This window comes from Microcaecilia unicolor, chromosome 10, assembly GCF_901765095.1.
Source record: "Microcaecilia unicolor chromosome 10, aMicUni1.1, whole genome shotgun sequence".
Lineage (NCBI taxonomy): Eukaryota > Metazoa > Chordata > Amphibia > Gymnophiona > Siphonopidae > Microcaecilia > Microcaecilia unicolor.
Genome location: NC_044040.1, coordinates 131,292,005 through 131,309,321, shown reverse-complemented (window position 1 = coordinate 131,309,321; position 17,317 = coordinate 131,292,005).

Here is a 17,317-nt window from a genome sequence, read left to right as displayed (position 1 = left end):
ATATCCCTTCTCTTATATTAATGTAGCCTTGCTTTCGTCTCTAACCATATATGTAACCATCTCTTTTGCTAGATTCTACAGTCCTGTAGCTCTCCATCCAATTTCCACTCATCTGCATTCATTTCTCTTATAATTAATCATAAGATCATTAACAAATGAGAACAATGATGTAGCTATAGTAGCAATCAGGATGATTGTATGTGAGATTATATCATAGGTGTCGGAATGAAGGGTTAGGGGCATGCGGGTCCTGGCTGCACCACAATTTTCCCACCAGCTGCCCCCTTCTTTTAACTGTACAGCATGGGCGTAATTTGGGGGGCAATTCCACCCCCAAACACTATAGGCACAGGGGTGGGAATGATGACCTCACTTCTACCAATGTGTTTCTGGCATCTTCATATATGTAGGACCATGTATGCCATGTAGGTCCATATAGTCACATGGATGGTTAGGCATAGTGCTCCTAATAATGCTAGCACTTGCTTTGCTCCTACACTGAGATCTACATCTGCTCCCTAGGACTTCTAGCACTCCACTGGAGGGATTATGGGAGGTCACCCCTTAATTTCTCAGTGTTTCCTGTGCCAGAAAATGATTCTAGATAAGGACAGTGGGCTCCGTGTGACAGCATTGGAAAACATAAATGCATATGTTTCTAAAATGGCTAAATTAGGGGCCCTTTTACCAAGCTGCGGCAAAATGGGGCCGGCGTTGGTGTCTGCGCGTGCTTTACATACATCCCAAGGCGCGTGCTTTACATACATGCCAAGGCCTGTACTGCTTCCTGTTGCACCTGGAGCACTTCCCGTTCGGCCTGCAGCGCTTCCCATTGCAACTCCAATTTATGGCGCCGGTAGTCTTCCATCTGCACATTCCGGCCCAGCAATTGTGTGGCGAGGCACAGTAGTTGCCTCCTCTGGCTGGATGGCCTCTGCTGAGGAGGTGCCCTACTTCTGCATCTTCAGCTTCTTCTTCAGTGCCACCATCAGCAAAGGCTGCGGGTGGTGGAGGGATAGCCTCTGCTGCGGGTGGTGAAGGGAGAGCCTCTGCTGCAGGTGATGGAGAGAGAGCCGGCGCTGTTGCTGGGTCCTGTGGTTCCATCCCATGGTCCTGTGTGGTTTCTTGTGCAGGCCCACTGGTTTGCTGCTCTGTGTGCTGGGGCTGGTGGCCACTAGGGCCAGCTTCTTCCTCCGACTGGCTGTCATGACCTGCATAGCAAAAGGGGAGGAAGTGTGTTGGTCAAAATAACCCACTTTGGTTTTTCAGCATTCATATACATAGCCCCACAGGCAAAGACCCAGCAAAGAGATGGTGAGGAATTGGATTGGCAGGCAAGCCACAGATGTCATTGTACATGGTACAGAGCTGGAGACAAGGAGCGCAGTGTACTACACAGACTGATGTGCAAGAGAGCCACACAGGCAGGTGGGTAGACATAGAACTGTGGAAGGAATGCAGAGGACACAGTGGCTACAGTACAGAGGTGTGGGAAGGAGATATGCAGAGTTGGTGATGGGGAAGGCCCCCAAAGCTGTGAAACAGTGGTAACCTACACACACATTGCTGGAAACCCTCCCCCCTGCTACTCCCTGTGTCATAGTCTGTAATGAATAGTGATTTGCATTGCATGTGGTGTTCTCCCCCCTTTTCCTACTGAGGAGCACCACACTGTCCCCCACTTGTGTAAAACAGAGTGTAGTACAGCACAACAGATTCCCCAGCTTCCTAATGGTCAACCTACCTGAGCCCTCAGGCTGTGCTGATGTGTCAAGGGACCCAATGCCATGGATCCCCTCCTGGGAAAAGAGTCCATGAATGATGCGCTCGATGGGGGTCAAGTTAGTGGTGTCATCTTCTGGGGGGTTGGCACCAGCCTTCCTCCCGACATCACGCCTCAGCCGGCGCCACTTTCATTTGCAGTCTTCCACATCCCTGCCACAGTGGAAGACCGTGTTGAGCCGGTCCCTTACTGCCTCTGATTCTCTTTGCTTCATTGTAGCAGCTAGCCTCTGGCCCTTGGGAGCAAAGAGATGCATGTGCCTCCTCTGTATTTCTTGAACCAGCAGTTCAACTTCTGTGTCAGTGAAATTACCCTTGCGGGTGGGTGGTTGCTTTGGTGCCATTGTACCAATGTGATGCAAGGAATCGAAAATACAGAGAAGGGTGCTTAAATACGCTCTCAGGCACGCCCATGTGAAAATGAGATGGGCGTCCTAATTTTGATTATCAACAAAATCACTAAACGTCCCCAGCTGCTTCGGCGATTTGGGCGTCCTAATTTCGATTATAGGTAGGGAACTATGGGCGTCCCCAGCTGCTCTGTGTTTTGGGCGTCCTAATTTCGATTATAGGTAGGGAACTGTGGGCGTCTAATATAGCAAAAACTGAAAAACAGCCAAACACAATCTCAAAGGGTATTGTAAAAAAGGAATGCACAGCAATAGCGAAATAGTGGGAAATACCCTCAGAAACCAAGGTCTCTACCAAGGTCTGAACACCAGGACACTGATATCTACATGAGATTTTTTGTGCCTGTGATCTTGTCTCTTTCATAGGGTATGGTATCCCACCTATTTTCAATCAAGACTGTTCACAATAGAACTAGTAGTTCAAAAAACATTATCAAAATGTAAAAACTTTCCAAGCTACAGCATAGCATAAATAAACTTAGCTTTCTCAAAGCTGGCTTGGTAACCCCACACTCATTCAATGGGGCCCAAATCATTTCACCCGCTTCATGGCTTCATCAGGTTACAGGAGTATAAATCTAAAATTGGAAAGTTATATAACAAATTCTAAACAGTCATGACATTTACACACTCACAATATGCTGACAAACCACTTACAAAAATTCACACTCCACATTAATCCATAATACAAAGTACAAAACACAAAAACCCACCCGAACCTATGACACTTACTTTCAGCTGACTAAACTTCTCTGGGGATGATAACTGATCTAAACTAGCGCCCACACTGCTTCTTTTATAAAGACACTAATGTTACCACCCCTCTCGGCTGGACTGTAGTGATGTGCTCCCAGATACCTGTTGATTGTAGTCGTGGCAAATATCCAGGGAACACACACTCACAGCCGAGGGAGTGGAACAAATAAACTAACCTCTTCCTTTACTCTCAAAGAATAAAGGAGGAAAAGAAGCTAAATTTAGGATTTGTTCCTGAACTGGAAGAACCGCACCTTCAGATTTACAAATTATCTTTTTCTTTATTGAATACAAATGCAAGCAAATTTTCATTCAAATAAACTCTAATTCACAATTACTGTGAGGCTTAATAGAATTGCAATAACATATTCAACATTCAAATGTAGTTTTACATGGATACCCTTAACTTTTTCTGTTTATTTCAACAAAATCACCTGAAAAGGCAGAAAAGAACCTTTTCAGATAAATATTTAAATTGTCTTTTTATCAAAATCAGATTTTCGTTTTTATTGTTTCCTTGCTATTGATGTCAGAATTTGAGTCTTTATAGGTATGTTGGATGTTTGTGCAAGGATCTCACTTGAACCCAGAACACTTAGGCAAGTCAGGAAAACATGGATTTTTTATATTTTTGATGTTGGTCTTTTCTTTAGTTTTCCCTTAAAATGTTGTGAAAAAATAATATATTTCTTTCAACACCCTTGGCAATCCACCTTATAATCGAAAGAGAAAACGCCTAGATTTCGACCCAAATCGGGAGATAGACGTTTATCTCACAAAAACGAATAAATTGGTATAATCGAAAGCCGATTTTGGACGTTTTCAACTGCATTCTGTCACAGATGCGAACAAAGTTGATGGGGGCGTGTCAGAGGTGTGGCGAAGGTGGAACTGGGGCGTGGTTATCGGCCGAGGAGAGATGTACGCATTAGGGTGATAATCGAAAAAATAAAGGCGTTTTTAGCGAACATTTAGGACACTTTTGTTGGACCCTTTTTTCACACGAACAGGTCCCAAAAAAGTGCTCTAAATGACCAGATGACCATCGGAGGGAATCGGGGATGACCTCCCCTGACTCCCCCAGTGGTCACTAACCCCCTCCCACCACAAAAAAATGGATGTTTCACAACTTTTTATTTTCACCATCAAATGTCATACCCACCTCCCTGGCAGCAGTATGCAGGTCCCTGGAGCAGTTGTTAGGGGGTGCAGTGGACTTCAGGCAGGTGGACCCAGGCTGTTAATGCTTATTAGTCGTCCAACCCCCCCAAACCCACTGTACCCACATGTAGGTGCCCCCCTTCACCCCTTAGGGCTATAATAATGGTGTAGACTTGTGGGCAGTGGGTTTTGAGGGGGATTTGGGGGGCTCAACACACAAGGGAAGGGTGCTATGCACCTGGGGGCTCTTTTACCTTTTTTTTTGTTTTTGTAAAAGTGCCCCCTAGGGTGCCCGGTTGGTGTCCTGGCATGTGAGGGGGATCAGTGCACTACGAATCCTGGCCCCTCCCACGAACAAATGCCTTGGATTTATTCGTTTTTGAGCTGGGCGCTTTCATTTTCCATTATCGCTGAAAAACAAAAACGCCCAGCTCACAAATTGTCGAATAAAACATGGACGTCTATTTTTTGCGAAAATACGGTTCGGTCCGCCCCTTCACGGACCCGTTCTTGGAGATAAACGCCCATGGAGATAGACATTTTCGTTCGATTATGCCCCTCCACGTCACTTAGCTGTAGTTGAATTTATTTAGGTGATGTCTTTCTTGCGTTGGAGCTCATCTGGAACCCTTCAGAGGATGACTCCCCCAGATTTCTTCTCCCTAAACCTCACTTATAAAGAAAATAAATGGAGGCAAGACCCTTGAACTCCCTCTGTTCTTGTTCAGGCTCTGGTGACTATTAACCAATTCTCAATACTGTGGCCAAACTTTCTAATTGAAATAAAATAAGTTAAAGGTTTTCTCACTACAAAACCTATTTCTCACTGTTGTTTCCCTAGTCTAAAATGATCCAGCAGGATTCAACATTCCATCTCACAGACTTCACATAAAAGCATAACTTTTCCCTTCACAGCTATCAGATCAATCTGGAGAATACAGCATACTCATACAAAAACAGTGCTGGATTTTCTTTAATCTGCAGTATGATTCCAAACCCTGTACTGAACTCAGAACTCTCACCAACAACACACCTTTCCCACAGACACAGCTTAATGGCTTCTTTTTCCAAATATCCACTTCTCAGTCCTTCCCCTGTGTCATACTTAAAATCCTTACACACTTTTTCCTGACACCCTTATAGGCTTTCTCATGTAGTACAATTTCCAGCACAAAGCACAACCTCTCTCACTCCTACCAGCGTAGGCAGCCATGTGTGTCCACCTGTGCACACAGACTCTCATTCTACCTTCCATGACCTTAAATTCCCTTAGAACTTAACCATACCATTCACTGCATGCAGGGACATACCTCTGTTTCACTCCAAACCAAACTAAATTTGGTTTAAAATTTCTCACAGCTCTCTATTAGCTCTCACTCACCTGAAACACACCAGGTTTTCCCCACATGTATTCAGCAACACAATCATGAAAAAGGCAGTCTGTTTATTGAAGTACTCACTTTTAAGCTCAAATCATCTCATTCTTAGCACCAAAGCTCACCTTCACTCACTTTCAATATTAAAGTACCCTTTTTCAATATCACCTTTCACTTTAAACTCACAAAATCCATACTTTTATTCATACTTTTACACAGACACACACTATACGTTTTTACTTTTCCCAGTCTTCCCTTGCTCTCCTCTCTCTCTGCTCACTGCAGTCTCCCTGGCAACTCACCCCCCTAGAGGATCTGACATCACTCAACCAATCAGCTTGTCAGAGAAAGACAGTTTTTTTCTCTGATCTGTTTAGAATCTCCCTCCAAGGTTGCCAATTGGGCGGTTTTCCGCGACCCGCTGTGGGAAATTTTTGCCCGCCGCGGGTCGCGGTTTTTCAGGCCGGTTTGGGCGGGGCTAGTGACATTTTGGGTGGGGCTACTGATGTTTTGGGCGGGGCTGGTGAAGGAGGAGGCGGGGCCGATGACGGAAGAGGCGGGGTCAATGACGGCAGAGGCGGAGTCGATGATGGCTGGGGCGGGGTTGAAGGTGTGAACTTTTTGAGCGGGTTTCGAGGCCGAGTACCTGGCAACACTGTCTCCCTCCCCCATAGAAGTAAATGCAAAACTTCCTATACAGAGAATTTCAAAGTCAATTTTAACCTGACTTGTACCCAAAACAGAAAGGAACATTTTAAAGTACAATCCCCACCTAATCATGGTTTATTTCTTGAAAAATAAAACCACATTTAAGAAACATCTCACACTTTCTTCAGCTAACTCCATTAACAATTCCCAAACTAAACTTTAAACCTTTTCCAGCCAGCAGCATCCACCAAAACCCTTTAACAGCCCCCCCACCCCCGAGCCCCAGGAAAAAACATTTAATATATGTTAGCATATATTACACTAATGAAAGATGATAACCATGCCAAAATGCTGGTGCCATAAAAAACCTCAGCTGCATTCTATCTAGGCATGAGTAGTAATGAGCCAATCAGAAACAGAAAAACAAAAAAAAAACACAAAAAAAGAAGACCTGCTGCCACGAACTTCGGAGAAAATACAAATACACCATAAAACAGACAAAGACAACACTACAAAACAATAATAGGACCAAATTACAAAGACACACATAAACTCTTCAGCCTTGTGAACAAACTGCTAGATACCACACCAGTTACAAATAACAGTAAAAATATACCAGACGTCGACAGCCTTGCGAAGTACTTCAAGGAGAAAATCATACTATTATGACACAAAATACCCGCCAGTCCCATAGAATACGCCACTCTTCTAGACTGTCTGGACCCAGAAGAAGGAGCACACCCAGCAGACAGAACCTGGACTGAGTTCGAACCACTACCAGAAGACCTCATCTCTAAAACTCTCAAAAAATATGCCAAATCCAACTGCAAACTAGACGCATGCCCAAACAGCCTCATGAAATCAGCCCCTCAACAATTCACAATTGACCTAACGAATCATGTAAATTACATGCTACAAAATGGACTCTTCCCATAAGAAAAAGGAAAAATCTTACTCACCACAATTCCAAAAGATACAAAGAAAAACTTGAGCGAAATTACCAACTACAGACCAGTAGCATCCATACCACTAATAACCAAGTTAACCGAAGGGATGGTAACCAAACAACTCACAAACTATCTAAACAAACACTCAATACTGCATGATGCCCAATCCGGATTCCGGTCGAACCATAGCACAGAAACAGTACTAGTCACCCTTATGACCAAATTTAAGCAAATAATAGCAACCGGGAACAATATACTCCTCCTACAATTTGACATGTCAAGTGCCTTTGACATGGTCGACCACGAAATCCTACTACACATACTTGAATACTTCGGCATTGGAGGAAATGTCCTAAGCTGGTTCAAGGGGTTCCTAACCCTGCGCTCGTATCAAGTCACATCACACTCAACCACGTCCAAGGCATGGATACCTGAATGTGGAGTTCCACAAGGATCACCCCTCTCACCAACTATTTTCAACCTAATGATGATCCCCCTAGCAAAACTCCTATCAAACCATAACCTCAATCCACATATATACGCTGATGATGTGACAATATATATCCCTTTCAAACATGACATCAAAGAAATCTCCAACGAAATCAATCAAAGCCTACACATCATGAACACATGGGCAGACACATTCCGTCAAATTAAATGCAGAAAAAACTCAATGCCTGGTACTCACCTCCCAATACAACACCAACGAATTCAACGCGATAAACACACCAAACCTAAACCTTCCAATCTCAGAAACGCTAAAAATCCTTGGAGTCACTATCGACCGCCACATAACACTTGAAACCCACGCAAACAACACAACTAAGAAGATGTTCTACTGCATGTGGAAACTGAAAAGGATAAGACCACTCTTCCCAAGATTCGTCTTTCGTAACCTAGTGCAATCCCTCGTCCTCAGCCATCTGGATTTCATGCAACTCATTATACGCAGGCTGCAAAGAGCAAACACTGAGGAAAATTCAAACAGCCCAGAACACAGCAGCCAGACTCATCTTCGGAAAACCAAAATATGAAAGGGCAACACCACTACGAGAGAAACTACACTGGCTTCCACTGAAGGAACGCATCACCTTTAAGGTATGCACACTAGTCCACAAGATCATTTACGGCGAAGCCCCAGCCTACATGTCCGAGTTGATTGACCTACCACCCAGAAATGCTAGGAGATCTTCCCGAACATACCTCAACCTCCATTTCCCTACTTTCAAGGGCGTGAAATACAAGACGCTACACGCGTCAACCTTTTCTCACACGAGCACGCAGCTTTGGAACTCACTGCCATGCAACTTAAGAGCGATCCACGAACAAGCATCCTTCCGCAGATTACTGAAGACCCATTTGTTTGAGACAATCTACGGAAAAAACCAAAACACATAGAGTCTACACTCACTTACATCAATGCATCACACATCCACTCATGATCTCTCATCCCCCCTAATTCCACATTACTCATACATATACTTACAGGAATAGGTACACCATGTGCCTATATGTCTTAACACTGCCCTTAAGCTTCCTATTGTCTCCTCCCAAAGTCTCCCTGTTGATGTCCCATTGTGATATTCCTAATGATAATTCGATTATCTCGCATAACTTGTACAATGTAACCCATAACCAATTTGTAACAACTGTATTCTCTTTATTCATATCTTATTGTAAGCCACACTGAGCCCGCAAAGAGGTGGGAAAATGTGGGATACAAATGCAAACAATAAATAAATAAACACTGCTTCAACCTACAAATTCAGAATGAACCATCCAAGTTGTACTGAACTATATCACACGAGGACCAAAGGTACTTACAAAGTTACTTATATACTCCCAGCTTCCACAAAACAGATGGACTGCTTGAGAAACCACTCAACACAGTGAAGAGAAACACCACTGACGTCATCATGCAAACAATGTAATAGTGAAAAGACATCCACAAATCAAATGGAGCTAAAACAACGCTATTAAACACAGCTGTTTATCGTATATCGGCCAAAACGGCATTAAAAGTGCAATGCACAGCTTAGATGAAAAACAAAAGCGGTGTTAATCGCTAATATGCGGATGCGTGATGACGTCAATGTTTTGACAGCTGATCAGCGTAACAAAATAACAAAAAAGATGTTTAGTAAACACAAAGCCAGATCTTAACAATCTGGTGGACAGTACTCTCATACAATGCCAAACTTCTTCATCACATGCATTTTGTAACAGATAGAAGCACTTAGACCAATAAACACGCCAATGACACCAAAATGTTTACAAAACAAGGTGACAATGATAACATAGAAAAAAATGCTAACAGTTGTTACATAAAAAGCTGTGTCAATAAAAGGCATTCCATTCTATGAAGCTGTTTAGTCCATATGGCTCCATGGTGTTTAAAATGAAAATCCATCGAGTTTCTTTTCTCTGGAGCAATAGCTTGCAATTACCACCCCTATCAAGTGGTTCTACTGTCTTTAGTGCAACATCGCAACTCTTCAAATGTATGCTTAAAGGTCAAGCAATGTTCCACCAGAGGCTCCTTCAAGACAGATCTGCGTAAATTCGACTTGTGCTCTGATAGCCTAATCTTTAACATCCTCGTTGACATACCCACATACGTTTTATCACAGGGGCAAGTGATAGTATAGACAACAAAGTCTGTAGAGCAATTGGAGAAATGTTTGAGCAAGAAAGTGGTATTCGTTGGTACATTAAAAAAAGTTTTTGTGTGCAGCATTATCTTGCAGCTCTGGCACTTACCGCATTTAAAATGACCAGACACTGTCTTCAATGGTCTTCATCCCCAGCTGCTTCGGCGATTTGGGCGTTCTAATTTCAATTATAGGTAGGGAACTATGGGAGTCCCCAGCTGCTCTGTGTTTTGGGCGTCCTAATTTTGATTATAGGTAGGGAACTATGGGCGTCCCCAGCTGCTCTTTGTTTTGGGCGTCCTAATTTCGATTATAGGTAGGGAACCATGGGCGTCCCCAGCTGCTCTTTGTTTTGGGCGTCCTAATTTTGATTATAGGTAGGGAACTATGGGTGTCCCCAGCTGCTCTGTGTTTTGGGTATGCTCATTTCAATTAAGGGGGATAATGATAAACGTCCGCAGCTGCTCTTCCCATTTGAAAGTTTGCATTCCCTTTATTGGCGCCTCTTTAAAACAGCTTTCTCTGTGCTTGCACTTTAGAGGTTTTTTTTTTAATAGGGTGGTATTTCCAAGTGTTTTAGCTTCAGTTATAGTAAACCTTGTTTTTGCCACTGTATGCTTTTGTACACCTGTTTGTTTTTTTAGGTTTTTTTTTTTTTGGTCTCAACTATTGGGGGTTGGCGCCAGCCTTCCTCCTGACATCACCGCCACTTCCGTTTACAGTCTTCCACATCCTTGCCACAGTGGAAGACCGGTTGAACCGGTCCCTTACTGCCTCCCTTTCTTTCTGCTTCATTTTAGCAGCCAGCCTCTGGCCCGTGGGAGCAAAGAGATGCATGTGCCTCCTCTGCATTTCCTGAACCAGCAGTTCAATTTCAGGGTCGCTGAAATTACCCTTGCCGGTGGGTGGTTGCTTTGGTACCATTGTACCAATGTGATGCAAAGAATCTTGTACCACAAGTTCAAGGTAAGCTCATACCTCTCAGCCACCTCTTCCCTTTCTGCTGTGTAGGTGCTAAACATCTTGCAGGACAGCTGGTCACGTAATACACTGCACTCTGAGAGCCATGATTGTTTCTACCCAATTCATTGTACAGATGTCTTGTTCTCTATTGGATACACTCAGTTGTGGCTGCCTGTGGGGTGGGAGAGGGGGAGAGGCCCTAAAAATGGATGTGTGCATCCCTCATGGTCAAGGGCTCCCCATTCTCTCTATGTTCTCTGCATTCAAATCTTACCTCTATTTTCAACAGGTTTGCCGGTGGTTGCTGTGCAGTGGTAGAAGGAGATGCCACTTCTTGCTGCATCAGGGCTGCACTGTGTGCTCTCAGGCCACGCCGTAGGCCCTCGATACTGTGGTCCAGCCGTTGGAGCTGCTGTAATGTTCCCCAGTAGGTTCCATCCTTCTTTATGTGGTGAACCCCAGTCCCCTTTTATGAAGTGCCCACCCATTCTCAAGGTTGTTGGGGGTGGGGAGGGGGAAGCATAAATGCACTGAATGTCTTTTCCACATTATTCAACACACTCCTACAATCCTCCATGTTTATGGAACAACATTTCTAAATTATATTCTGCAAACTATTTTCAAGGTGGCCACAGGTGCGTGCCTACCACGGCCTTGAGCCCTTAAGCCATGGTGAGGGAGAGGGGTACTGGTTACAGTTCCTATTCTAAATTACCTGCAGGTGGCTACAGCCTGGTGCCTATATAATTCCCCTAACCTGTGCCCTTCTGTACCTGATGTATTATATTGCAATTGTGATGAAGTAAACATCTATCTAATGCTTTTACCCTTAACATAGTAAGTGATGGCAGATACCTGAATGGTCCATCTAGTCTGCCCAAGCATAAAGACACAATTTACTCCCCCTACCCCTTCAGCAGTTCACTCTCCCAAAGCCTCAAAACGCTCTTCCCTTGAAGAGGTTGACAGGCTACCAATCCACAGCTGTGCAGAGCCGTGCAGGGAGACCACAGGAGGAGTAGAGGGAGGGACCTGGCCACCTGAGTTTGACACCCCCCCTCCCTCAAGGCTTAGGGAGACCCCCACAGGCCTCAGCCTCCAGACACTGCAAGAGACACAGAATAAAGTTACTCCCTACCCCGAACAAGAAAAGAGAAGAAAGACTGAAGGGCTCACCACCTTCCACCTGCTGGAGACTGAGAATACAGAGTCTAGTTCCAGTTAGTCAGGGCTCTTATTGGCTCTCTCTAGAGTCAGAGTTTTCAGTCTCCACCTGCTGGAAGGTGTGCACAACCCATCAGTCACATTCTGGGCTGGTCCGGAGGGACACTAAGGAAGGATCCCAGATTTAAATTTTAACTATAAAGGATAGGCCATCTTGAGAATCTCCTATTAATTAACTGATCACTAATATGTACCTGTGGGGGATTTCAAATAGGCAGTCTGTAAGATAGTCATGATTTCTCAACACACTTGGATGTTGTTTAAATCTCTTTGGCCTGTTTACAACAGTTGGAATTAAAGTAGCCCAAAGGTCAGTTTTAACAGCCTTATACTATCCTGCCAGCCCAAACCCCAAGACAAAACAGACAACTAAAAACTAGTACATACCACTGAATTTAAAAATAACCCCAAAAACAAATAAAACAAAAATCCTCTCAGAGAACTTCATTAATTCTGTGCAAAGGTAGTACAAATGGGTGTGGTTCCACCCCTTTGGCACATCCTTTCAGTGCAACGCATCTTTAAGTCAGTCTGCGAGACAGCAGCAAAAACATAGCTTCTCCCAAATCACTTATTGCAACTCCTAGAAGGTCAAACATTTTTGAGTGCCCTTCACCTTATTGTCATTCTTTAAATTTACTACTGTACTAAAACTGTAGCTTTTTTCCCACCCCCTTTGAGCTCCTTCAGCTAGACTTCTGACTTTGGCTGTTCAACATAAGTAGTGGAAAGCCAAAGCAAAGAATTTTGTTTATAGAATTTTCCTTTATTTCACCCTCATTCTTCTGAGCAGACCAATGAACTGGCAGGTAGAGAATGACACAGGGATAAAATTTGTCCCCATCCCCGTGGGTTCTGTCCCTGTCCCGTCCACGCAGGCCTCATCTCCATCCCCGCAGGTTCTGTCCCCGTCCCGTCCTCATGGGCTCTGTTCTCATCTGCAGAAGCCTTATACCCCCTTCCCATCCTCCTGATGAGTCGTACTGGCTCTTCTTATGCTTTGGCTACAGGTCTATGGCCACCCATACTGATGTGATCCCAGCACAGATCTCCCAGGTCATCATGTTGTGGATTTGACTGCCCTTCTACTACCCTCCTTCCACCCAAAATAAAAAGCCACACATCTCAAACCAAATCACCGAAATAAAGAGGATTGGACATGCGATCACAACATAACACTTTCTTGCAGATACAATGCCTAAAAAGAAATGTGTGAAATACTAAACAGAGATCTAACCACCACTGAGAAAGAACTTTCCAGTTTGACTAAACATCAATTTTCTACAGAAAACAAAATTAACAAAAAAAAGAAAAGGGGGAAAAAAAGTTTGTTTCATTATTTACCCACCAAGAGCAACTCATACCCTTCCAAGTTCTGTATGTCCTAACCACATCTAAACTAATATTCGTATTACATTACATGTAAAAACATGTAAGCTTATAGTATAACACAGGAAGGCCAAACCAGTGTTTCAAAACTCCAAACAGATCTATAGTTCAGGAAACTCTCAATACTCGCTCACATTTGAATACATTTGGTTTAACACCCAGATAAACTTGCAGATTCTATATAGTACACCAAAGAGAGGTTGAAATTATAGTATTTTGTCAAGGATGCAAGTCAGGCTCACCAATCTATACTTTCTCAGATCATCCCTGGAGCCCCTGTCCTCAGCTGCTATTATCTGTTTTAAATGACAAGTTACAGATTACTAGTAAGTTATTAGCAATTTCACATTTCAGCTCTCTGAATTCTGTTATAAACCAGTCCTGGTGATTGCTACCTGTTAGAGCAAATTAACAATTTTATCTTCTAGACATAAAGAGCAGACTGCTTTAGGTTTCTCCAAATTATCACCTATTAAAAAAAAAAAAGTCTGACCATATGGTCAGAAGAATCCGCAGCCAAGCGGAGAACTCGAATGCCCCACGGGAAAAAACAAGTATAAGTGAGAGTGGGATGTTTAACCATGGAAATACAAATCCTGGAGGCAAGAAACTTAAAAAGCTTGTTTATTGATGAAAAGACTCGACACAACTGTTGTGTTTAGGCCATCAGGCCTGCATCAGGAGTCTATAAAACATACATAAAAACTTATATGATAAAAAACCACAGTAAGCAATAACATATGGTGAAAAACAAATAAAATGGAAAGATAAAATGTGGGAATAACATCATTTGCTAAATGTCAAAAAATGTGTTCACATATACAATGTTCTCATAGAGTGCTAATATTGCAAGAACAATGCGTACAATAGAATACATGCAAATAATTAATAGAATAGGAACTAAACGTACAGAGCATATGAATGAAATAGTATATTGGAAGGATATCCTATAATATGTATAGTTACGAGCAGTAAGCTTTTAAATGAAAACTGAAAAGATTTTTACATAAATACATATTTACATGTACATTATTCCCATAGAACGCTAATGTTGCATGAAACATCTGTACAATAAAATCCATATAAGCACATGAATAAATAAATGAATAAATAAATAAATAGGGACTAGGCATACAGGACATGTGAAAGAAGTTGTGTATTAAAAGGATATCCTATAGTATGTAGTATACTGACATTTTTTGAAGACATAAATATATTTACATAAATATATATTCTCATGTACAATATTCTCATAGAATGCTAATGCTGCATGAAACATCTGTACAATAAAATCCATATAAACACATGAATAAATAAATGAATAAATAAATAAATAAAATAGGGACTAGGCATACAGGACATATGAATGAAATTGTGTATTAAAAGGATATCCTATGATATGTGGAGGGGCATAATCGAAAGGTCGTCCAAGTATGAATTAGGACGTCCTTACGAAATCGTCCAAAATCAGGCAGGTATAATCGAAAAATACTATGGACGTTCTTCGACAGTCGATTATCCCTGTTCCAAACGACTAAATGAGGGGGCGCATAAACGTTAGTAAACAGGGCACCCTTACACATTCGATTATCGAAGGTGAAAACGACCAAATCAGAAAGTATAGTAAAAGAATGTACAGAGTTGTTCCGCAATGAGGAACGTTCATAAGCGTAAAATACACGAGGAACATGCTGCTCCACTGAAATGTCCTCATATGTGCCATATCTGGATGTCTGGAACTGCATGCACTGTACCTACGGAACATGCAGCTATATGCATATTGTGTATATGTGAAAAGGTTCGCATGCTTCATACTCATCTACATAAGGCAAGTTACGCACGCATCAAGGGCCCGCACGCATAACAACCATTCATGCACGTCAGGGATGCCTATGATTACGACGGCATCCACGTGCTGATAGGGCCATATATGGGATGATAATCCATATATGGAGCTGTGCACAAAACGACGTCCGTCATGCAAGGGCGTCCATATAAGGCGCTTGTTTTCCAACACGTATTCACTGAGAAATATGGAGCACCTCCAACGCGAACCCAACTTCAGTGAGGCCGCGAGCCTGCTGGTGGTGCGGCTGTGCCTTAGGCAGCGCCACAGGCTCTTCATACACCACCACCACCTGCCCCCCAGGATACAGGCAATGAGAGCCTGGTCCCGCATAAGGGAGAGGCTGGAAAGGTAAGTGTTTGCCCCCCCCCATCAGGATAATGAGTAATATGGGTACAGGCACAATCAGTAATAAAATGTATGTACAACAAAGGAAATCCATTCCCACATCCCTACCATAATGCATACAAATGGTACTTCCTGGCCTCATGGCCACCTCTATGACATCAGCTGCATAGGAGCCGACTCTGTGGGTGCTTGAGCACTCCCAATATTGATAACATTTCTTGTATGTGTCCAGGGTTATTTCCACTGGGGTTAGCACCCCCAATAATGTAAAAAAGGTGGCTCCTATGATCATCTGAACCAATGGAATGTTCACCCCCCCCCCCCCCAACAGTGTTGAGCCTCTCTGCTATTTGATTTACAAATGAATGTGTGTGCAGAAGGCAAGAAGGACCATCCCCTGACTCCTGCTGTACAAACTTATATCTTACAGACGGTTCGGGATTCACAGGGACCTTGAGTCCCTTCGCAGGAGGTTCAAGCGCATATGCTGCGAGAGCCCTGACATCATCAGGGCAGTGCGACGGCACCTGAGGGCTCGACGTAAGTATTACAAACAGGACATCTGTACTCATTTGTATATGTATTTATTGGATAATGCAAATGTACTGTACAATATCAGGTTCCATGTGCATAATAGGCAACTAGTAAGTCATAACACCTATGTCCCAGATCAAGGCCTCAGGTTGCAGGTGCCCTCCCATGAGTGTGGCTGCAACTTCCAACGACCCTCCCCCCGAGATGAATGAGATGTCATGCCTCTCTTTAGTATCCCCCTTTCTGGGGTGGCTGGATACTGTTTCCTGGTAGTCCTGCCTGAGATCCTATTTAAGTGGATATCATTGCCTCATATAAAAGTTATGTGCTAAACCCCCTTCCTCCCCCCCAACAATACAAAGAACAAAAACAGGTCAGCAAACCATCGTCACATATCAGAATGCAAACATGCTGGTCACCAATTAGTGTGGTCTGCCAACATGTCCTGTGTGTTCTGTGTCAGAGCACCTTCCAGGGTTCCCTGTCATGTCATCTGCTGCATCTCAGTCCCCATGGGTATAGGCCACGCCTCACCACACCTTTCCCCATCCCCCGCCTCAGGCCACCCAGCTACTGCACTATGCAAGCCATGTTGCATGTGCTGATCTCAACCACAATCCTTTTACATACACAGGGCTCCAGCAGGAGGAGGAGGTGGACGAGGAGGGGCAGCTGGAGGAGGCAGCCGAGGAGGGGCAGCTGGAGGAGGAGGAGGCAGCCGATGAGGTCCACCAGGAGGAGGAGGAGGAGGTGGCGGCCGAGGACGGCCACGAGGAGGAGGAGGAAGAGGACGAGGAGGAGGGGGTCATCATCATCGAGGACATTATGGAGGACCCCTCCCCACCTGCATCTCCATCCCCTGGGCCATTTCCAGGCCGTGGCCCATCTCCAGCCCCTGGGCCATTTCCAGGCCGTGGGCCATCTCCATCCCCTGGGCCAGCTCCATCCCCTGGCCCAGCTCCAGCCCTGCGCCTCCTGCAGCAGCTGGTAGATGGGCAGAACCAGGTGCTGCAGGAGCTCAGAGCCTTAAGGCAGGGTAATGAGCAGCTCCACGGCCCACTGAGGGTTCTGCTGTTGCTGCTCATTACCCTGCTACAGAGGGCTTTAGTAAGAGGGTGTGGCCACCCTTGAGAGACTCTGGGAGTGTGGGGGGGGGGGGGATTTGTAGGGTTGTTGGTGATTTGTTGGTGGGGGGTGTTTGTAGGTTTGGGGGGATTTGTAGGGGTGGGGGTGGGGGCGAAATGTGTGGGCATTTGTTCAAAAATATATTTTTTTAAATTTC